This window comes from Perca fluviatilis, chromosome 3 (genome assembly GCF_010015445.1).
Source record: "Perca fluviatilis chromosome 3, GENO_Pfluv_1.0, whole genome shotgun sequence".
Classification (NCBI taxonomy): domain Eukaryota; kingdom Metazoa; phylum Chordata; class Actinopteri; order Perciformes; family Percidae; genus Perca; species Perca fluviatilis.
Window position 1 is genome coordinate 26,208,853 of NC_053114.1, and position 23,452 is coordinate 26,232,304.

General features: G+C 40.0%; 1 long non-coding RNA gene across 1 annotated transcript in view; it reads right to left on the reverse strand.

The window, feature by feature from the left end:
- The window catches only part of LOC120556118, a 67,912-nt gene that overhangs the window by 20,410 nt on the left and 24,050 nt on the right, over positions 1-23,452 (reverse strand). Inside the window, exon 3 of the long non-coding RNA XR_005638807.1 lies at positions 5,693-5,800. This is a non-coding gene — a long non-coding RNA (uncharacterized LOC120556118). The remainder of the gene's footprint in view (positions 1-5,692; positions 5,801-23,452) is intronic.

A 23,452-nucleotide genomic window follows, 5' to 3' on the forward strand; every position in this document is an offset into this window, starting at 1 on the left:
TTATTTTATTTGATGATTTGTGAACAGGTTCGTTAGCATAATGCGATCTTTCTTAATCATACTTGTTCCCTACAAGTGTCAGTATCCTTACCCCTTGTTTCACCCATTAACTAGGGCCCATATATTAGCTAGAATCATTCCGAACCCTATTATGTTCATTAAACATGGATTTGTCTTTTGCATCTTATTTCTGTATCTGTTCACATTTTTTATTTTATTGCTAAAAGTTCTAAGTATTATTATTTTTACTGTTGTAAAAGCACTTTAAATAAAAAAACATTTAATGAAAATCATTGATTTATCTAAACATGCTACATAAAGTATAACCAATTTGAGCATCACAACCTGAATGTGAAATTTCTGATGCATATTCAGATACAAGATTCAAGTCCAAATATCAGTCATTCATTAGAGATAATGAAAGGTCTGTGCGGTATAATAAGCTCCCAGTTGAATTCTAATTGCGGAAAATAATTGCTTTCATGAATACCATGCTTACAGAAAATTAATCTTGGCAATTTCACTGCGTCATTATACACAAGGAAAAACGTTAATAAAATATAAAAGAATATGCAAATGGAGGAAATTGACGACATAAAATATTGTTGGATAAAGATCTCGGCATTCTAATTAAGAAAAGTCCAAGGTGGAATTAGCAACATCAACCACATCAAGTGCGAGAGAGAAAGAACCACCGCCAAAAGGTGAAATTACAGAGAAAGGTCGATATTTCCATGGGATGGTCCCCTTTACCTTTTTCTAATCCAAAGTCCTGAAACAGCAACAGAGACAGCAATAGACTCAACTTATTTAAGCACTGGTGTGTGTGTGTGTGTGTGTGTGTGTGTGTGTGTGTTGTGTGTGTGTGTGTGTGTGTGTGTGTGTGTGTGTGTGTGTGTGTGTGTGTGTGTGCATGTGCATGTGTTGAAGAAAGGAGAGACACATCAGGCTGACTTACATAATGCAATTTCCTTTGTCTCTTTCTGCTTCTCATAAGCACAAGTGCCATTACGCACACATACACACTCAAGTCTCACATGTCTGCTGCTATACAATCACTGTCCAACAAGGAGGGAATAGCTGCCCCTTCAGTCTGAGGGGGAGGCTGGCACACTGTTTGTGCGCAATGGGGTGGTCTTGGCACAAACCCCTTTCTACCATTAGAAGCTCGGTAGTGTCCAAGTGTGAGGAAACATAGAAATAGTGCATTCCGACTTCCAGGACAGAAGCAGTAGATGCAAAAATATGACGACATGTAGTTGGAATTTCTGTGAGAACAGGCCTTGAGGAGGAATACAGAAAAAAACAAACAACAAACATACAAGTCCTCAATGAATTGGAGTGCAGTGGTGGAAGCCGTTCTCCAACGCAGTCCCCTGTGGCTTTTTTTAATCCGTAACAATGTCGAATTGTCTCTTTAGCCATTAGCCTCACATCAACTATGCAAAGCAGGCCAATCACCACAAACGCCTCGTAATAGAACAATTGCAGCAAAGAGAATCCTGCTGGGGGATGAGAAGTCCAAACTGGAATGCAATTTATATCACACATCAGAATATGTCTGCTCCTAGTCTCCCTGGATACAACCTGGATGTGCTGGGCTTGGCTGGGCGGAGTGGTGGCATCCCTGGGTACGGGTGGAGACTGACTGGAGCCCACATACGCATGCCTTGAGATACAGCCTCTCTCTCCTTCTGTTTTTCTCTCTCCTCTCCATCCACTCAGCTGCCTTCATCCAACTGACTCATGAGAAAATCCTCCACAAGAGGAAAAAGCTGCCAGCTCCTATGACATGAAAAAAAAAAATCTAAAAAGCGGGCATCAAAGAAAAGGGAAAGAGCGCAGAACCAACGCTCACGCAACAAGACAAAAATAAGTCAGAAATCGCCGTCGCTCCACCCAGTCAAAATCTTCCGCCTTTGTTTTTTGGCTCTCATTTTATTTAGTTTCGCAGTTGTTTTAGAGAATTAGCATCTGCTACTCAGCCTTTGTAGAGGGATTTATGTGCCCCCCTACACATTTCTCCCGTACCACCCATCCCCGCCCCTTGCTTGCCTCCTTATCCCCCATCAGTCTGCCAGACAAGTTTTTCCCACCCAGTCACAGTACCCAGCCAGCAACCCTTTTTTGTGGGTGTGCTTGTTTAGTGAGGGTCTGGTCTGTGAGTGTGGTGCATGTCGTGCCAGCTTGGATAGGAGGAGAGAGCAGCAGAAAAAAAAGTAAGTTATGGGAATACTATGAGACAGACACAGGCGCTCATAAATTATACGCTTTATTTGCATATTCCTGGCATAAGACATTATGCAAATATGGGCTCAATTTGCATAATGGATTCCTCTTGTTGCCTCAATTGCTGCTTTTTATTTAATAATAAAACAAAAGTGTGAAACAAGACAGAATAGTCGTATGAAGCCCTTTGCCACTGTTTTCCAGAAATACAAGACTGAAAAAGGACAATTTCTGTGTTCAGATCACCTTTAATTATACAACCATGCAACTGTCAAACATATAACATATACAGACATAAGGGAGAGAGAATGTACAAGAATTTATATAGCAATCGCGTGAAGTATGTCACACGGTATTGCGAGCGTTCGTAAATTTCTCTCTTAATAAGTCTATTCTAGCTCAACTATTAAAGCAAGCATCAGCACCGATAATTAACAGCAGTGTGTGCATACACTCTTCAGAGGGAGGGGGATATTATTAAATAATTAAACAATTTTTGTCTCCTGCTTTTAACCTCAGCTCTGCACCAAACGACCAGAATAAAAATCAACGAAAGAGCAAAAGCAGATGTAGCCAAGATAATTATTTAATCACATATGTTCTACTGACAAAACCGCTAATGAAGAAACCGCTAATGACGAAACCTCTAATGACGAGAGAAAAGATAATTACCACACATAAAACAGAGCTTTATCAAAAACGTCCGAATAGACAGTCATTTGTTAACAAGCCGTTCGTGACGCTTCTTATCCGTGTCCTACAAAAATAACGGCAAAGCAGATGGTCGCAAATGTAGCTTAAAAAGTGATTGTGATACAATTAAAGACAATTACAAACAGAGAGAGTGAGAGAGAGAGAAAGGGAGCGTGTGTAGAGCGGGAAGAAAGGTAGAAGGGGTAAAATGGGAAAAGTATATAAAGGAAAAAGAATGGAAGGTGGTAGAAGGAGGACTTTGATTATTTATAAAATGCTAGGACAACATTGTGCGGTGGGATCAGCCAGCAAAACGTCAACTTAAATCAGCTACAGTCGGATAAGCAGCTTGAGATTCTCCACGGTGTACTGTGTCACATACAGGCACAGCTCACCCTGGTTTTGCTGCACTACACTATAAGGCTGCTGTTGTGGGTTGAGGCTCTCTCTTTCTCCACCTAGGACCAATGAAGAGGAAGGGCAAAGCAGAGGCACAGCTAATGCCAGGTACCGAGGTTACACGGCAGGGCGCAAAACAGTTAGCCAGCCGGCTTACGAGAACTGCTAGACAAAATCATCAGCTTTTAGAATCAATTAACCCAAATGTTAATTAATGTCAAGCCCATAGAAGAAAAACGGGAGCTGGAAGGCGGGTGTAATGGGCATGTGGAAGGAAAGCTAGGGAGAGGAGGAGGGTGGGTAAGAGAGGGACTGAGAGAGAAAGGGGATGGGCAAATAAGGGAAACAACGAGCGAATGCGGTTGATGGCAGAGAGAAGTTGGCACAGTGCCACCCATTCAGTGGTAGCACCAAGGCAGACTTCTGTTCGCTCTCAAGGGTAGATGGTTAGATGAAGCCTGAGAGACAGAAGGGTCCTGTCATCATTTTGGTAGCGTCACATGCTTTGAGTTTTTTATCTTGTTTTAAAATTTTGTGATTTTTTGATGGGGGGCAGTCTAGTATTAAAAGTTGCACTGAAGATACGGGTCTTTAGACACAAATTCATCCTTTCTTCAGAACCGCCTTGGAGGACAAGTAAACATCTGCTGACGAAGACTTCAAGATGTGACCTACTACTGAATGAATTTTGATAGCTGCCATTCAAATGGATTAGTTGTTGCTGCATGGCACCATGATGGAGGTACAAGGGTGGATATGCAGCACTCTAAAATACAGCAAAACTGTAAATCACAGAAGATGTGAGACAGGAAGTGAACCTACAGTGATGGGTGCCACATACAGAAGATCGGGAAATGGAGGTGGCGTCATATGGGATTAATGAAAGGGATGGAAATTCAAAAACCAAAACAACAGAAACTTGGGGGCTGTTTTGTTGTTCTAGTGATAACTGGGGGGGGGGGTTGGCGGCGGTGGCACAAAAGGAAGCTCCTCCCATTCGCTCCTTCTTGCTCTCTCTCTCTAACCATCTGAGGCACAGCTCTCTGTGCCAAGCAGCCAGCCAGCCATCTGGGCAGGAGACACCATGCCAACTCATTCGTTAGCGGTAAAGGACGTACCCTTGGAAGATATGGGCGATGACAAACGGCATTTCCATCTCACAGTTGACATTTATGGACTTGGATAAAAGTCATTGGTTTGGAGGATGCCCAAGGAGCAATAATTTGGCACTTGCGGTCCTCAAGTGGTGTGCCAGCGGGAATGTGATGGCATCTGGAACGAAAACTGGCGAAGGACGGGGAATATATACCACAATTAAGACAAATCGGCACAATCGGATCACCTTCACGTTTCAGTTGCCAAAAACAAAAAAAGAAAAGAACAAACAGAGACATTACAGCACCAGATATGACTAATTAGAGAAAAATTTGCTTAGTTAATTAGGGTGACCCACTCAATCAAAGGAACGACTTTAATCAACACCAAAAGAACCCGTAATGGGGATAAAACAACCAAAAAACAAGATGAGGACAAAAGCGGCAAACTGTTCAACTATTAGTAGAGGGTGTGAAGCGGGTGTCTCTTTTTGTACCAACTCCCTTCCCCCCACATTTCCGCCAGTGTAAACTGCCATTTGTAATTGCACTGGATGGCAGCCACATTGAACATCTACCATAGGCACTGCTGCAACAGACGCTGCCAATCTGCCAATCGCTTGCGTGCCTGCCTACAAGAGGAGGAGGGGGGATGAATAGACCTGAGGGACTGTGCCTGAAGCTCAATAGCAGCTGTTTACAATGTCACAGACACAAAAGACAGACAAAAAATGCAAAACATGAGGATGCATACTAATGAACTGCCAAAACAAATTCTAATCAGCGGACAAACAGGAATTAATTAACTTTTTTTTTCCTTTATTTGAAGTTGTGCTGATCAAAATTAATCACACATCCTGTTTTTTCTCTAGATGACTTTTTTCTGTGATAGGAGAATCTTCTTGGAACAGTTTTAAAAAGTCATAAAAAGATCAGGAATTTGCAGCAAGCCAAGCAATTTCAATATAGCAACCAGCAGCATGAGAGCCAAATGAGAGAAAGATGGCACAGGCACAACAGGAACTCAAAGAAATGGGTACAGAAGGCACAGGAACAAGGAGGCAACCTGAGTTCAAGAGACACTGAGGGGGAGGTGCTGACCAGTCTGCAACAAAATGGGGGTAGGAGAGGCCGTGGGAACTCATTACATCCTCCACACCCACACCCTTTTTTTGCCCCCTTCTTGCCAACCATCCAAAAGAAATGAACAAACTCCACCCTTTCAGGATTTTCTCTCCCGTGCTAAAGTATCATAAACAGATGCAACGCAGACTTACCAAATGGTGTGAGTTGCGTGTTCGGGGTACTCTCTGGGTCCAGAGGAACATTTCTGTGGTTCCCGCGAGGTGTGCTGGCATCGGGCATGGAGCCAAGGATGGGCATCGCTGCAAAGACACACAACAGAGGCTTTCATTAAGTTCGTTTTCATTGTTAATATGCGCAGTCGGAATTAAAACAGTAATTAGCAACGCAAGGATATTCATCCACTGGCATCCAACAATTGTTTTCCTTTTTTTTCTCCTGGATTTCTTTGGACAGAGGCATGGTTGTGCAATATCAATTATTAAGGAAGTCATCCAAAGGGAGGGATTGTAACATCTTTGTGCTTGCTGCCCAACCTTGGCACTACCAAGATGTCTGAATCTGGTTGTACCACCACTGAGGAAGGACCGCTTGAAAGATGGCATCTTTTTGGACATCGCAAATGCGATAGTCGTGATCGCAACAAATACAAATAACGGTTAATCTAATTTGTAATTGGTGCCGTATTTTTTCCAAATTCATCAAGGGGAAACACATGGATATTCTAATCTTTCGGAGCTAATGAACTTTGGATAATCACCCTTTTATTTAATTCCATGGGGAAGATTTAATTGTGCAGTCTTCATTACACAAATGGATTACAAAAAAAGAGGGACTGCACGAGAGAGCAGCATGGAATTGGGGGTGGAGTGTGTGTGTGTGTGTGTGTGTGTGTGTGTGTGTGTGTGTGTGTGTGTGTGTGTGTGTGTGTGTGAGAGAGTGAGTGAGTGAGTGAGTGAGAGAGAGAGATCGAGAGAGAGAGTGGAAAGCAGGAACAGGGATATTTTTCTTCCTTCGCTATATGCCAGTAGTCAAATAATGCCACAGTACTCACAAACAAGCAGAGAAAAGCTCCTGCTTTGCTAGTGATGTTCAAGTGCTCCCTGTTGGAAAACCTGGTCTCTTTGCTCTCTGCCTGCTCTCTAGAGCACAACTCTCACATATGGAGACATCTGACTTTCCTGGTTTCTGGATCTTACAAAACTGGAGCGAGAAGACACCTTTCTGGAATCTAATTTCTCTCAAATTGGATATTATTTGTGGTATTCAAATGATTAGCGCATTAGCAGAATTGATCTTTATTAGAGTGGTGGTTGCGCCTGGCCGAAGCGGAATGCAGAGGAGACAGCAGACACTGTGGTGGGCACTGGCTAATGTCCTCTGTGCTTAATCATCTTACAGCAGAATGGTTTTATGCATATTTCATTTGCATATTATTAAATCGCAAAGGCATACAGGCAAATGGCATCAGAGAGCGCGGGACTGGAAACAGAAAAACATAAAATATAAAGAAAAAAAAGTGGCTCATTATGCGATGACAATCTTCAAAGCTGTGTGCCTGGTTTCTGGTATCCTGCCAATTCGATTAATTCGACATTAATTAAAAAACTCAGTGTGCTCAACCTTTCCGACACAGACTAATTGAGCACCTCACAATCTGTGCAGGGAGCCATCTCACATACAGTGTTCACGTAGAAGTAATGGATGTTTGTGGATTTGTGAATGGAACAAAAAATGATTGCTTATCTGGACTTCATTGAATATGCGCATGTGACCAGCTAAATCAAAGATTAAAATGTACAGATGAGGGCAGAGCATTGCAGGTGTGAACTAAAAACCTTCTTACTTTGGGAATAACTGTCTGACTGAAGCATGTCTTTCCCATTATCTCCCTACACAAGACAACAAAAACTGCTTCAAGTTATTCCTCATATAAACATGCCCTAAAAATAACCCCCAAACCAAACCCAACCCCGATATTCACTTTAGAACGAGACCCATTATATGTGGACTAATTAGTGATAAATGAATCCACCCCCCCACCCCCCAACGACACACAAACATAGGACATACTGTAAGATCCAACATTATGAACATACAGTATTATGAACTTGCAAAAGAAAATAAGACATAGAATTCAGTAGGATGTAGTTTGGGAAGAGATACACACTGTGACGCACGATAGCACTTGAAGAGTCTCCTCTTAAATCAATTTATTTTAAAGATTAAAAGATTTTAACAGTAATAAAGGAGATCGCAAAAAAGCCTCTTTCTAAAGAAATCTTCCAAATGAATCGCTACCTAAAGAAGATTACTGTGACTTTTAACCAAGAAGTTTAAATAATAAATAATGAAGCCAGATTTAAATTCAGTTCCTAATTTGATGAAATCAGCTCTCATACAAAACAAAACCCCGGCGACGAACGACATTAACAGCTCAAAAACAATTCCGTGGTAAAATTTTACTCCACAGAGACCCATGTATCTAATTGCGGATCCTCTCTTTTCCAGACATCCTTGCTTAATTCTTTCCCTATGCAAGGCAAAATCCCCCCAGCCAGAATATTCAAATTAAGTGAGCTTCACGCCTCACACAATTAGCCATGTTTAGTAATTTGAGAACAGACTGCCGCAGGTGCAAGGAGGAGGGGCAGTACAGACGGGGCGCAGGCTGGCAGGGGAAGCCCAGTGAAGTGGGTGGGTATGAGCATGGCGCTTTGTAACCATGGCACATGCAGATGTCGCTGTAGTTCTTCCAAAAGCTTCTACCAACCGAATGGGAGGGAGGTAACGAGGAACTCGTTTGGCATCACACACCTCCACCGTGCATTTCTAAGGAGGAGTGTTGCAAGACTGGTGGAGTGTGTGGGAAAGAGGCTGGCAGCAAGGGCCAGATGAGCTGATGTGGGTGAGACCAGGGTTAGGGGAGATCCCTCCCTGTATGAGGGAATGCGGATGCAAATAACCATGGTGAAGCATAGGAAAGGTTAAGTAGCACCAGTGAGGTGTCTGTGCACTTCTGAGCCTGCCATAAGATGTAGACATTATGCAGAGTGCTGATTTTAATATGCATGCAGGCCCTCTTTATTATGCAGCTCAGCGTGAGGTACTATTGCCGGGCAGTTCCGCCTCGCTTTGGTTACTGTCTGAGAATGTTATCTCTCTCTGAACAAACACTGCCTTTATTTCCTCACCCTCCTGTCAAAATGTTTAGTTATCAATCATATCCACAAAGGTCAATTTAAAAGGGAAACACAGAATCTCAAGTGATGACTTCTACCATTGGCAGGGAGAAGAACTGACAACGGTAAATATTACAGCTGGAAGATATGATCCATATGTTATTAATGTCATTTCATGGCTACTTTTACCCAGAGCATCATCAATGCATATATTCAAATAGCAGACATTTTTTCTATTTGTGAAACTTCTGCACATTATAACAACATCTCATATACATTCTGTCTCTACAAATAAAATAAATTATATGGGAAATTCAAACTAAAGACAATGTATATTTATGGTTGTACTTAATAAATAGACATATTCTACATGTTTATATATATATATATATATATATATATATATATATATATATATATATAATTTTATATACAATTACTGTGCCCAAAACAAAAACTTTAGGGTCTTCACTAGAATTTAAAATAGCGATAAGAGATAGACATTTTGCTGATTTGCCAGCTCTGTGTCATGGCTTTGTTTAGATGAACGGTGTTTGGCATTCCTCCGTGGCGTTAATTGCAAGGAGCTCCTTGCAGAACGGAGCAGCAAAGGTCTGTCAAGATCCACTGGATGACGCAAAACGCTTCAGAGGTCCGCCGAGATCTTGGCAGATCTCCACTGCTCAGAAATCTGTGCACTGGCACCACGTAGGGAAGCCAAACACAGTTCATCTAAAGACACTGCCCACACAAAGATGACACAGAGTTTGATTAAAATTGGCCTTTAATGGAACAACTACTGGGTCTGTCAGAATTTAAGCAGTTACATAAAATTTGTTTCATACAGTGAGGTGCATAAAAACAAATGTACTTCATACATACAGTACACAATATTCTGATACATATTTTTCTCAATTACTGTAATGTCTTTGCCAGGCCAATTAGTTAAATTATATATTTTTTAAATTATACAGGCAGTCCCCAGAATTAATTCACAAATATTCCCCATCAGAAAATATTTGCAGATGTCTCCTCAGCATACAATACATTTAGGCAAAATGATAGTTCATAAAGTTTTTCTGCCCCACTTTAGTTCTTGCACTATTACGTCAGCCTTATACCATGCTGGGTCATTGCAACTACATCTAAACATTTGCACAGCCATGACTCCTCACCTTTTGGCTTATCACACAGACTCAGTGGTGGGAATGAACCACTGAAATGGACCTACGTGCATGGACTCCCTCTGCCAAGTAAATCATAGGCATACACATGGCAACAATCACCACACACATACAGAATCGTGTGCACAAAGGACTCAGGGCATTTAGTGACTATATCGGCAAAGCTGTACTATCTCTTTAACCACTGTCTTGTCTAGGGTCTGCAGATTAATTGGTTCCTGGTAATTCTATCAGATTAGTATTAATACGCTGTCACAGAGGCAATCAAGGTGACCCACTGTATCTAGCCAGCTCTTCATAAACTGGTGTGAAGGTCAACTGTCAATCAACCTACGCAATATGATAATCAGTCTTTAAAGTCAGCATGAGGATGCCATTAACACCAGCAGTAATGGCTGATGAAAGAACTGTCATAATAGCAAGCCTCTGGGGATGAATGCTTATAGATTGGTTGGGAGCAGAGGGAAAGAGGAGAAGTAGGAAGCTCAGCCATAAGAGTCAATGTGCAATTTGTAAAATCCTGTCTTTGAGACTAAAGGTGCAACCGTAGCACTGCACATTAGCACACATTGTAGCCAAGAACACTATATAACTAGCTAGGGAATATTTAGTAGCCTTTTTTATGTCTTTAACAATATCACAATTTAATATCAAAGCTACAAAGCCTTCTTTTTTAAATGAAACTACAAGAGAAAAAAGACCTTGCACTTTAAGGACATGTCCAGTAGGAAGTTAACTGTGAACTCAATCCTCTAACAGAGCAGTTCTTAAAGCATACTATGGCTGTCAGAGAGATAAAGATGTACTATCAGAGTGTGACTATTTTGCCTGGTCTATTGAGAAGCTGCTGCCCGTTTGTCTATTTCAGTGAGGATAGACTTGACTGCCCATGAAAAACCCACTGTATACTGAATAGAGTAAGCTATCCTAGGGGATATAGTCACTAAATGCCCCTCCTGAGTCCTGCATGCTCAGTGAGATTCTGTATGTGTTTATGTGATTGTTGACATGTACGATTTACTATCTGTATAATAGAAAGAGACAAAAGATATGAGAGGCCTGCCATGGTCCCTGTCCAGGTCAGAGTCAGAGTTTAAAAAGGAGAGAGAGAAAGGAAATGTGGGGGGAGTAAAGACAAGAGAGAGAGAGAGAGAGAGAGAGAGAGAGAGAGAGAGAGAGAGAGGGAGAGGGAGAGAGAGAGAGTGTGCAGGAGATGAGACAGTGAAAGAAATGGTGTGTCTGTGCTGAGTCCCACAGGGCCTGAACTGGGCTGCTGGCAAGGGAGCCATTACATGCGTGTCTCTGACAGCTCACTCTCTCATTACGCCAGGAGACAGTTAACACCACCACTCTTACACCCCAGCTTGGTAATGCAGACTATAGCATCACCCACCACACACTTTAATAGTTTTAGTGAATGCTTTGATATACGATGTGCTAAAAAGGAGCAACTAATAAAGCATGCTACTTTACATTTGAGCTCTCTAGAGCCACTTCAAGCCTGGACCACAGTTGATGTCTTTGCCTTGATAAAGTCAGGATATGACATCTTCTGATAGACAAACTTGAAGGTAGCTCCACTCAGGTCTCCCACAAAAGTTTTTAAGGGATTTTCTTTAATGTTTTGGAACCACACAAATAAAATATAAAGATAAAGCTAATACAGCTCAGTTTTAAAATTCACAGGATATTCACGTTACGTTTATTTTGTTGCAAAACAAAAATGTAACTGTATTAAACTATAGAAAGATCTGCAGGATATTTCAATAAATCCAATGTGGTGTGTCCACTTGCTGAACTGCTGTTACAGAAGGTATTGCAAGTAAACATTGACAACCAAGCCAGACGGAGGAGTTTGCAAAGTGCAGAGGTAGGAGATACAACAGGAAAAGCAAATTGCATATTAGCCCAAATAAAACTAAAAGGGAACTCGAAGAGAGCAGACCTCTGCGAAGGCCATACCCTAGAGCCCTGAGCAGGACTATTTTCTAAATCCCACTCCCACCTGCAGTTTGTGTGTCTGATCCCACCAGCAAAAGCAAAAAATATATATTTTTTTATATTTTCCCCTATTGGTTTTAGGGATAATTGTGATTTGGTAAAACAGCACTCCCACCGGCGCAACAGTAACAGTTCAGTTGGAGAGTGGTACTGCAGCACGGAAGACGGCAAGACTCTCTTCTGAAACAAAAACCCACAAAATGGGAATAAACTCAGATTATGTACTGTGTAGTCTCGCATTGCCAGACCTTACTCCACAGCACTGTGGAGTAAGGTTTAATTATTATTATTATTAAATTGAGTTAACTATTTACACAATACAGTAATTCGAGCTATTCAAATTAGCTGGATACACAGTTAAAAGCAATTTGCTTTTACCAGTGTATCGCCGTGAGTATTTTGTCCTTCGCAAATCCCTGCCAATCGGTCCCAAAACATCCCAGTTAAATAGTAAATGCCGTAAAAATATTCTTTCCAGAAAGTAAACAATAAAAATTTTCTTCAAAACTTGAATTTCAAAAACGTGGTTTCCCGAAACTAACTTTCCTTTATGTCCATTTCATTTGGTGTCTTTAAACATCTTAAACCTCTTTAAACCGCCAGCTCCTGCAAGATTTGTGTTGTGCTGCGGTATCCTAATGCAGTCTCTCTCGCAATGTTAATGAAAGCAAAAAAAATGTATCCGCCACGTCATGTGGAAACACTCCAATATTGAATGGGTTCTTCCTTGGCCCATGCTACACCCTTCCACCAAGTTTCATGAAAATCTGGAGAGTAGTTTTTCCATAATCCTGCTAACAACCAAACAAACCCGAGCCGAAAACATGACCTCCTTGGCAGAGGTAAAAAGAGGGTAGAGGAGGTACAGTGAATAAGATTGCATGTGTACATTTTGACATGTTTGGCTGAGCACCGTGTATATATCATGTCTGTGTACAATGATCAGAGCCAAATGTATGTGTGTATGTTTTGGTCATAAAACTGCCTTTTTGAATGCGCATACATAGTAAAGTTTATTTATTTTGGATTAACTGCTCCTTGGAGTCCACTTATCTTTTAGTTTTCATCACCATGTCATTAGTGGCTTCGCTCTCCCTCCACCTTTCCTACCGCTTTAACCCCAGTTTTCTTCTATCCATTAATCTGTCTGTAATAGAATATGGCGATTTTACTTGGCTCACTCCCATTACTCCCCTGGCTGTCTCTACTTTGATAGCTTTGTACTGATGCACTATGGCTGCCAAGATGATCTCCCAGAGCTCAGCATGTAGGATAGACAGCTACAGTACTACCTAGAACAGGATGTCCCCTGTCCCATATGCCATACTGATCTAATAATACTAAAGTACTGCTAAAACAGTATAAGTCTGTGGCATTGACAACCTCTCGAAATTACACGTTACTCACAATTTACAATTTACAGGAGACAACCTGTCTTCCTCAAATCTCTGTGTCCCACCCACTCAAAAGGAGCTGAGGATGTGAATGTGATGAGGAAAAGGCAAGAGGCACTCAAAGCAAGCACACATGAACTCTGCCGGCTGTGGAAAAAATCTGCTGCCTCCACACTTTACTGCTAAAGGGCAACGACAGACTTAATTGGACTGAAAAAGACATTTCTTCAAGACTTTTTTTGGCAAATCCTCCTGCTAAGGTTATGAGAACTTCTCAAAAGAAGGAGCCAACTTAAACAAAAAAATTTGTGAAGCAAGAGGACATCAGACATCTGTAGCTGTTTAAGTAGTATAGGCATTAGACAACTCACTGGAGCTCAATGGAGCTGTCCATTCCAAATATTTAAAAAAATACCATTTAAAGGAAAAAAAATAAAAAAAAGCATACACATAAAAAATCAATACAAAGAGGCCAAATACTAAAATTGAAGAAAAAAAAATACAATCTTCTCAGCAACCCCTTACCCCCAACCAAAAAACCCCCCCCCCCCCCCCCCCCATTTTTCTTCCCCCCCTCAATCAAACCACCACCCAAAACCCCCCCCCCCAATGAATAATACTCCTGTTTGTTGTGTCCGTAGACTGTAAGTTTGCATGGCTGGTCAGAGGAGCTAGACTTCAGCTTCAATGCCTGCTTCCCACATATGTCCAATCTTATATAAGGTTCCAAAGAGAAGATGGAGGGAACGGAAATACTGTAGATGAAGGCCTTCTTCAAAAATGATTGACACAAGAGGCTTGTAATAAGGACCTTGAGACATGTTCCCTTTTATTCCCACAAGCCAAAGACATTAAGCAGTGTTTTCAGTGCAAATGTGGAGAATTACCTCGATCATGGCAAGGACAAAAAGGAGGAAATGTGCCTTTTAGAGCTAACAGCCATTTTATGCTTTTTACTTCTTAGAATTTTTTATAGATTTGCCTTCTTCTTGTGTGTTGACTCTTAGAATAAGGTTCATTAACATCAAATGCCTATGTCTCCTTATATTTCTCAATGTGATCGACAGCCATATTAGCCAATCTCTGCAGACACTAAAAAGCCAGACTTCCCATGTCCAAAGCTCTTTGGTAATGTTGGCTTTGTTAAAGCACTATGCCCCTGCCTGGCTACCATCACACTAGTCACAGTGAAGAAAATGTGCAGGATCAAACAGGAAAGAAAAAGGGGAGGAAATGAACAACGGACTAATTGGAGAGTGATGATGGGCAAGGGTAAGAGTAGGGTATAAGAAAGTAAAACTGAAAAGTTGGGAGAAGGTGAGATGGGACAATATAAAGTAAGCCACATGAAAGACATTAAATGGGTTAAAGATGAAATGTTCCAAGACTGGGTTATAGAGCAGCAGACTGTAAAGACATTCAGCACGATTGAGCTTCATGTCACTTTGAATATGCCACCGTTAATCACATAAGCAACATTTAGCCATACCTTTTGCAAAGACGTAACAAAAGCCCTAATTTTAGCACTGCCTAGGAAAATATTATGCTGAATGTGTAAAAAAAAAAACAAAAAAAAAAAAACGTTATTCTTAATTCTACTTAGATAAGTTACATTTAAAAGTAAAATGCTAAAGTTTTGAAAAGTTATTTTGGCACAAAGGTGAGGTGTGGAAATCATATTGGGGCAATTATTTGCCCACTCTGATGACACTATGACTAGCAGAGTGGCAAAGACAGTTGTAAGGGTGGACTTGAGCTTGATGAAGAACATAAACACTGTGTTAAGGGCAATAGAGAAGAGCATTACAAATGGTGGCACATACGAGTGATGTAGACTGGGACACCACAGAGACACATTCGCCAGGATCTACTGTAATTGAAGTTGTGGTGAGGAGAGAATGAGAAAAATTTACAAGACAAACATCCAGAAGACAGAGACAAGGAACAGAGATAAGAAAGAGTAAACAGATACATCTAACGTCCCTATACGTCTTCTAGGGAGAAACGGCTCTCTGATGTACAGCAGTGACAGCAAACACTGATGTCCCCGGAGGCCAAAAACTGTGGTTACTTTGAACATGCATTTGTCTTAGAATATATAACTGGGACACTCATATACTGTATATATTTAAATTATATATTCTATAAAATAGAATAAGTCGTTCCTAATGGGAGTGGTAAGATGAATAAAATAATTCCTAACACCTGGCAAAGTATTATGGCACCAAAATGGTTCTCTTGCTACAGCTAGGGCTGGGGCGATATGCTTTGTCCCGATTTGATTCTTTCCCGATACATGAGTGCCACTTCGATTTGTATTGCGCTTTTCATTTATTGTGATTCTAGAAGAATTGCAATTCCACAGTATTGAGTATTGCGATTTTCTTTTCCTTCTTTTACAAAAGTTGACTAATACACTTCTAAAGACAATATATCATGAGACATTTCTAAAAAGTAATTGTTTTCTAAGAAGAATGCACATCACATGTCTGTCAGTCTGACATGTGTTTCATTTGTAAAGAAGTACATGACATGGATTTTCTGCTTTTGGTCTGTTTTGCTGGAAACTGATATGATGTAGTCACTGTCAGCGGTACCGTATAAACAGAAAATATTTAGGTGAATCTTTAGTAAAATAAATAAATAAAACATATTGATTCTAAAGGGAAAAGAAACTTTTAAAATCGTGGCAACAACATTTGTTTTCTTCCATTTTTCCCCCCATCCTAGCTACAACTGACAATGAATGACTTAGAAATATATGACATTTGTTATAGCTACAGTATATGAGCAGAACATAAAATTGAAGCAATGCTCTTCACAGTGTTGGAAGCACCAATCAATAAAATCCTCTTAAACTTTCAAAACAATTCCAAACCATGATTGAATCAAAACAATTGTGCTACATTTTTATACACGATGGAAAAAAATCATTCAGCACAGAAAAAAAGAGGCTTTTCAGTTTCATTACTTACGTATGTCCTAGCATCTACAGCTTGGTCAGTCACTTTGTAGAACTGGCTGCACACAAATAAGTGCTAAAAATCAGTCAATCCTGAAAGGGAGCGGTACCCTACAAAAATTCACATTTTAGCGTGGAAGTGTTAAACACTTTCTTTTCGGTAAAGAATAAAATGTCATTTGTCAGTGCTTCCTAACCATCTCACATGATGTTTCAAAAACAATTTACAAGAGCAACAGAATTTACAGGTGTCTTCAATTGAGGTCATATTTACAATGTTTACAAAACCACTTGAACAATCCACTCATGTGGTATGTGAGTTGTGATATATGCTGCTGATATTCAATTTTTTTTGTTGCAGTTTTTATGTTTACTCACTGGATGCTGAAATGTAAAAATAAATCAATAAGTAAATTAACCTAAACTCAGTCCTTTTTTGTTATGAGTCAGCCCACAACAGTGTTCTCATGACTTAAAGCTTTAGTGCATAACTTTTTGATATTATTGAACGTCCGTTACATTCAAGCCATTGCCAAATGAGTTGCTACAAAGCTAATTAAGACTATCAGCTCCACAAAACTCTCTGTATGTCTCAGTATGGCTATGTTCAGAAGATTGTGCCGACCGTATTGTAATTCAAGTGGTCTGAGAGAAAACTAGACTTCTGCACCTCCTCTTGGCTCGGTTCACAGGCTTTAGAAAATCTAGCCTGTGACGGGTCATTTCATCACAGGTCATTTCAGAGAGAGGCTGTTCTACAAATGCAGATGCACGTGCATGTCCCTTCAGATGGTGAAAGCCTGATTCAATGGAAGAAAATCTTGCAGAAAAAGTTGCTATTCCAGCTTAAGGACGTCCTGTTGTCCCGGGGCCGGAAAAAATAGGATTGGTAGGGCCCTATGAAATCCGGGTTTTTTTCAAATTCCGTTTTATTTTTTTTCAAATTCCATGTTTTCGGATTTATTTTTAGCCGTTTCAGATTTTTTCGGATTTGCTTGTTTTCTTTTCTAAACAGTATTGTCCTTTAAAAACTCAGTGACACAAACTCACAATTCAGCTTTTTTATTTAAACTGTTAATATATTCAGCAAAGCACATTCAAAATTACCTAAATAAAAGCTAATTGGATGCTCACCTATGTTGAAGACACTGCGATCTCGGTTGTCAGAGGTTTCGTCGACCACAACGAAGATTTTCTTTCCACGGATCTCTTGCAGCACTTTTTGCGTGTGCTGGTCAAAGACCCGGCAGGTGGGTCTGCCTGAGGCTGCTGGCTTTTCTGGAAGAGCGCCTCCCTGCTTGCAATGTTTAACAAGAAACGGACGTATCCTCTTCATTTTCTCTAGCGGTATGTCAGCTTCAGCACACATTGCAACAAAATCTTCCACAAACTCACGCCTCGCATCTATTGATTTTGTTGTTTTCTCAATGGTAACCTGGAGGGATTTTCGCACTGTAGATTTAGCTTTGTTCTTGAGATGAGCTTTTGATTTCAAATGGTCGTTACATGTGTCTTTACGTGATGACGTATGGTTACTAGGCAACATGCTGTGCCATTTGGCCACGGTTTAGGTAGAGACACAGTTAGCACACAGTTCTTATCAGTCCTTCCAGAAAAACGCAGTTTTTTTGTGATTGTTGCGGGCAAAAATCCTTGATTATGCAGCACGTTTTCTTAAAAAATGCGATGGAATATGCGGGATATTTATGCAATTTTATGCGATGAAATTGCGGGAACTTGCAAAAAATGCGGGAACTTGCAAAAAATGCGGGAACTTGTGGGAAATTCCCCCAACACCCTGCTTTTTTAAAACTTAATTTCCAAAAATAGTTTACAGATATTCAGTCATTGCAATAAGTAAACAAATAAGATACAAAAATATATACAAATAATATAATATTAAAGTAAAAATATAAGTAATAGTCTAAACAGAGGGAAATAAAAGATAAAAAAGAGATTTTTGAAAGAGACAATTTAAAAATCATTAATAATATAGACAGCAGCGGCACTTAAACAAAGAAATTTGAGTAGACATCAGATATTAAGATAGCTTTCTTATTGGATACCAACTTAAGAGACTCAAAGTAAATGTCAAATTCATAGGTCAAATTCAACCTCCAACACCTGCTTTTCGATGATGTTCACGTCGCGTAATTATGTCACTTCATAACGTTCCCATGGCAACAGGGGAAAATGGCTGCTCTTGTGTGAAGTAAACGCAACATTTTTTTCAACTTTCTGCTAAGATATATGTAACTTTTTTGCAACGAAAATGCGGGGATTATGAAATCATGCAAGCACCGCATATTTTGCGCAGAAATCAGCAAATTTATGCGGCGAAAGTGCGGCATATTTGAAAAAATGCGGCCCCCGCATGAATATGCGGACTTTGGCGGATTATGCATTGAATTATGCGATCGCATAATCGCGTTTTTCTGGAGGGACTGTCTTATTAAACCTCCTTCACAACATAAACGCACACATGCTCAAACACAGCACACACACTAAACCCGTAAAATCATCCCTTGGTGGGATACTGCTGTAATTTTTTAAAGTTACATCAAGAAAGCCCTGAACCGCCAGCCCCTGACCTCACAGCTGCAACTGGGAATTCGACCCAATTCAAGTGAGCTTGCTAGTTAACATTATTGTTAACGCCAGTTAGCCAACGTTTAATGCCTGTTTAATGTACCAGAGCCAGGCACCTTCACAGCAGCAAATTGCAGAGGTTGACGAGTTAGAGTCAGAAGAGGCTGTGGCGAAAAAGGCAAGAACAAACTTTTTCCGACAGTTGTAGTTCCTGTATTTATTACCAAAGCATTTGTCAGTAATACAGTTACAATGGGTTAAAAAATGTGAAAAATTGCACTGTGGGTCGATTTAAAGGGTAACGACCGAACAACAATCTTTGACATTTGTCCAGTATTAAGCGTGAACATTGTAACCGGCAGCCACAGACCGGGCTGCAATGTAACCGTATAGGGCAAATGTTCATTGTCTATTTGGTCCACTAAAAGTGCTGTTTTTGCCACTGAAAGGCTCAGATTAATATTCTAAGTGTCTGACAACAATATGGAAAGGATCCCTACAGACATAAGCTTTTTTAAAACCTCTTTAAGACCTTTCTGTTTAACCAGAAACAGCTCTGACGTCGCTAGCGCTAAACCCACCAGACTCCATTTAAAAAAACAATACATTTAGCGTGTATAGAGCCAACATATTTTCACATATAAATCGGTAAACTATGTGTTATTTCAACCCAAACTAGAGTTGTGATGGTTGAAAAAGTGGAAAGGCAACCCAAAACGGCTTTTCATAGTTTTATTTAGTTTCTGTCGACTTTGAATTAGGGATACACCGAATCCAGGATTCGGTTTACATTCTGCCGAACCTTAGAATTTAATGTAATTTAATGTAGGTGGACCGTTCAATGCAGTAGGCTGTGAGAAAGTGAAAATGGAACTCGCGAGCAAAAATAGCGCCGCCGTGCAGCACCCCCAACCAAAAGAAGGCGACCCAAGTCGAGCCACACGCCCAACCTGCAATGCCGATCTGTCCCGCGGCGGCAAGGACCCCAAACAACACACATCGCTGCTGCCAAAAAAATACGCATGAAAAATACGAGCCGCGCATGAAGGAATTCACAGACAGCAGCCAAAATGCAGCAACCCCAGGTACGGCAAAGGAAGGACAGTCACAGCTAAAAACTTGTGTTAACCAGAACGGCCGGCTGCTGCTTAGCTAACGTTAGCTTTCTAATTTCACCCCCAACACGCCTTCATCATACACTGGTTAGCGAAAATTTGCCAAACAAAATTGTCACTCATCTGGCGATAGCGATGTGCTTTCCTACACTGTGAAAAGAGCATGTGAATTCAACATTAAGTTGTTACATTTAACTATTTTAGAGGCTGTGGACATTGTTTACTTCATTAATGTGTTTACTGTGTTAAAGGACTGAGGATGGGAGTAGGATTTGGTATTCGGTTTCGGCAGAATCTTAACCAGTGGATTCTGTATTTGGCCGAACCCCAAAAATCAGGATTCGGTGCATCCCTAGTCACACAGACACAAAAACATAAGAAAATAGGGTCCAGGTTGAAAAAAACGGTAGTTACCCTCTAAATGTTCTGCCTGTGCCCCTAAGATTTTCAGTTAGGGGCTACAATGTTCCCAGTACAAAAAGTTAGTCTGGAGCCCGGAAAGAGTCAAAACTCCACAACAGCTCAAATCATGTCACTAACATTAACCACTCCTCTTCATCCCCTATGGGACATAACTAAGGCTGCAAAGAGTTCTCTCCATCACATTTAGTCCTTGATCAGCTAATAATTTTTATGATGTTTTATTTAGGTCACTTTTAATTTTTTCCAACTAATGATAATGTCGAAAAACTAACTTTAAATTTGGGATGATCCACATTCATTTCGGGACGGCTTAGATTGTATTTTGGGACGGTTCATGGAGGATGGTAAAAAAAGTTAGGGAGGAGCCCTGACTGTGAAGGATGATAATATCAAAACAATTATTATTATAATTATAAATAATAATAATAATAATAATAATAATAATAATATTCTAATGAATACCGACTCATAGACAGGTGGGATTGATCAAGTTGGAAGGAGCAATTTAGGTTAAGTTTCTGCTGCTAAGAGGGTTTTCTGAATCCAACACTTGTAGATACAGAAGTTTTCTGTCATGATGGGCAATTCAAATGTAGTTACCGCTCCTATATTTATCCACACGTGCAAAACAATCAAATAATCTGATGCAAAAAACATACAACATACTTGATTTTGAATTGGGTCTAAATCAATGCCTCGCAAGGAAAGACCACCAACAACTCCTTGCAAGATGTATTTACCAGTAGGACTAGACGATTTGTTAAAAGCACATAAGATCCATTATTACATGGCACATTACATTATTCAATAATGGCCCCACTGCAAATATTAAAGCAAAACAAGGGCCTTTAATACAGAACTCTTCTTTATACCCTCCCAACAAGGCCCAGGACTAAATTGGATTTTCTCTTCACTGTTTTGTAATTTGAAACATCCATCATTTATTATTAAAGAAAGGAAATAAAGGGGAGTACTGCCTTTGGCAGGATCAGGAAGCCCTGTGCAAAACCACCACCCACAACGTTGTGCTTTTCCACACTCTTACCTTTTCAGAACCAGGTAACGTTTGATACTCAGAACAGATCAATGCAATGGCAGGCCTGCTATCTTTTGTTCTTTTCTCTACTTAAACATATCTCAGTCAATCATTACGGCTTTTAAATGTTTTAACTAATTGTCAGTGTATTCCGTTTTATTTGACATCATTGTTAATGTCATGTCAGATTTAAATTTTTTTTAGGATGTAAGAAAAGACGGAAGTAAAGGAGGAAGAAAGAAATATCAATGGAATGCAAATAATACAATGCAATACTGCCATGGAGATATGTTTGTTGAAATTAAAATCCCTTTGCTGAACTGATAAAATGTTACTACTGTGTTTAGTGAGCAGACCTCATCCAGTGCCTAAGGAAGGAGCTGTTCCTCGGAGAAAATGGTAACGATTAAATTCTTATAAGTCGTATATATTTAATGAAAAACGTATGACATGTTACTGCCAACTTCGAGAAAAAACATGAACAGGCGACATGACGTTCGGCTACTTTGGATATTGATAGCTGTCGTGTCATGCTGTCATGTCACAATAATTAAGCTAGAATTTTGTAATCACAGACTATGAATAAATATTTCCTCCATAACAGACAGTGGATCTGAGACTTTTATTATTTGTTCTATTTGTGTGTCTATATTTGAGAGGGTTGTCAACTCAATGCAGAGAAAGAAGTTGTAGTTAAGAGACCACCGCACCATAGGCTAGTGAAGGACTGGCTTTGCTTTGCTAGCGTCGTTGCTAGGGTTGGTACAGAGTAGACCCGCTGCTAATATGGCACCTGTGCCTTAACGACCCGTATCTACCGGACCAAATAGCAACGCGGATTTCTGTACCTCATTTCGGCGCCACTGATATGCCTGCGTTGCTCTCTGATGCTCCGAAAACGAATGTTACAATAACAGAAACATCGCAGCATGTGACGCTAGTTAACATTACACTCGTCAGCAGCTAACGTTAGCCTACCATTAGCTAGCAGATGGATTAAACACGATTAAAATGCTGACAGCTAAACGGTGTAATGTGTGATTTATTTCACTGTATAGGATCCAACAGCAGTATGTTAAGCAGTGTGCTGCTGCCGTTGTTTAGCTACTTGTCTGAAGAACAACACGGACGGTGCATCGCAGTGCATTCAAAGTTGTTGTAAAATACCCTTTTGTCATGGTGGTTGTTTTTGTCGTTCAACAGCAATTTACTAGTGAAATACGTTATTGTTATAAGTTATAGTTATTACATTATTATTAAATCATTTAATTTTGACCATATGGCCTAAAGTTGTTTTCCCCCCTTAATTAGGTTTTGTCCATTTGGCTTTGTCTGTCAACAAACAAAACAAACCAAAAATACATGTTTCAGGACAGTTTTTGGGAAGATGATAGAAACTTTTTAGCCTTGTATCACTTAAAATGCACTGAATTATTAGCTGATTTATAAAACAAATGTTAGATGTTATATCTATACCTATCTATAAAATGACATGAAGAAGATACTATACAAAAAATACTAACTTAACCTTGTATTTTCCCCCTTTTTTAGTCATTAAGTCTGATGGCTGAAAAGAAAACCACCCCCTAATGGCAGCGCTTCACCCTGCCAACACCAAAACAAAGAAATGCTGCTACAGCACTACTACTGTTAAAATGGTCAATTTATTTTATTGTTCTCAGCTGTTTGATAAATGCTGCTAAGTGCACTAAACTTTATCTTTTAATTGAAAAGTTTATTTGACAAAGTTAAATTTATTTCTTACCCATTTTGTTTATTTATACAATATATGTTTTTACATTATACATGTTTAATGTAAGTATACAAGTGCAGATTGGTGTTCAAGTGTTCAATAAATGTTTTTGTTGAGAAATGTTGTGCATCTTAAGTACTTAGTGTTAAATTTTATCTTTCAAATAGAGGTTAAAAACAAGCAAATATCGGCCAAAAATAATCAGCAGCATATATCGGCCATCGGCCGACCCTGATATCAAAATATCGGCATCGGCCTGAGAAAACCCATATCGGTCGACCTCTAACTACAGTGCCTTGCGAAAGTATTCGGCCC